A 1,202-nucleotide genomic window follows, 5' to 3' on the forward strand; every position below is an offset into this window, starting at 1 on the left:
GATGAGAAAACCTCTGAGATTCAGAGACTAAAGTGATGTTCCCAAGGTCACATAGCAGGTCAGCAACGAAGACAGGACCATAACCCAAGTCATATACCTCCAATACCTCCCAAACTAAAAATTCCCAACAAGCCATGTGGCAGTGGTTTAAAACCTAAATGTCATAGGCAAAAACTTTTGAATGTTATCCAGGTGTCTTTGAAAGCCTCATGGGAATCAATACTCACTTTAAAGAGCCAGGCATAAAAAATGACATGTTACGAAAAACATGCCCATTTGGGATTTACTAGATGAGAGAGAAAAGTTGGGGACAACAGGGGCAGGGCCAGGTGTCAAACAGAATATTTCTTGTGCTCTTCGATTCACTGCAAGCAATGACCTTCGCACAAGATAGAAAAGGTACAATGCTGGCAGTAGAAAAGTGAGTTTGTGTCATATAATTCACTCAAAATTTGTGAAAACACTGGAAGACATTTTGGAAATCACCCCTGCAGTTTGGTTTCTTTTTAATGTTTATTTATTTAGGCTGTGCCAGGTCTTAGTTGCGGCATGCAGTCTTCTTAGTTGCGGCATGTGGACTCTGAGTTGCAGCATGCGTGAGGGATCTAGTTCCCCGACCAGGGATCAAACCTGGGCCCCCTGCATTGCAAGTGCAGAGTCTTACCCACTGGACCACCAGGGAAATCCCTGCAGTTTGATTTTAAATGTTTGGAGAACCTTTTCTTCCTTGTAAGTGAAAAACCGAAGATGGTTCAGGGGAAGTCTCTCTGTTCTACTTTCATCATGTTATCAGTAAGGTAGATGAAGAAATCAAATTAAGTCCACATGAAGTAGCCTTTGAAACATCTGAATTGCACTTCCTCATGCCAGCAGAATTTGACAGCTAATTACGGAGACCACAGATGATACAAAACTCAGGATTTCTCAAAACGTAGTAGTAACGCCTGGGTAGGGAGGACTGGTTCCGTTCATTACGGGAAATTCACAGCTTCCCTCAGGAAAAGTGGTTCCATGGGTCAGAGTCAGGCCTCATGCTTGGAATTAGGGGGTTCAGGTCTGACTGAAGCCCTCTTCTTCCTGCCTTGCTTTTACAGACTGAGAGGGGCACTAAGTCCCTCAAAGGAGAGCTCCCCACAGGAAGGAAAAGTTAGCCTAAGACGGAGCTAAACCAATGATGCTGAGTTGCCAGAATCCCTCCACAG

The 1,202-nt window shown here is 44.2% G+C and overlaps 1 non-coding gene across 1 annotated transcript; it reads right to left on the reverse strand.

The window, feature by feature from the left end:
• Positions 1 to 609: 609 nt before the first annotated feature.
• TRNAA-UGC (transfer RNA alanine (anticodon UGC)) lies at positions 610 to 682 on the reverse strand. The gene has a single exon. It is a non-coding gene; the product is annotated as a tRNA-Ala (tRNA).
• Positions 683 to 1,202: the final 520 nt, after the last annotated feature.

The sequence above is a fragment of the Phocoena phocoena genome, chromosome X (assembly GCF_963924675.1).
Source record: "Phocoena phocoena chromosome X, mPhoPho1.1, whole genome shotgun sequence".
Lineage (NCBI taxonomy): Eukaryota > Metazoa > Chordata > Mammalia > Artiodactyla > Phocoenidae > Phocoena > Phocoena phocoena.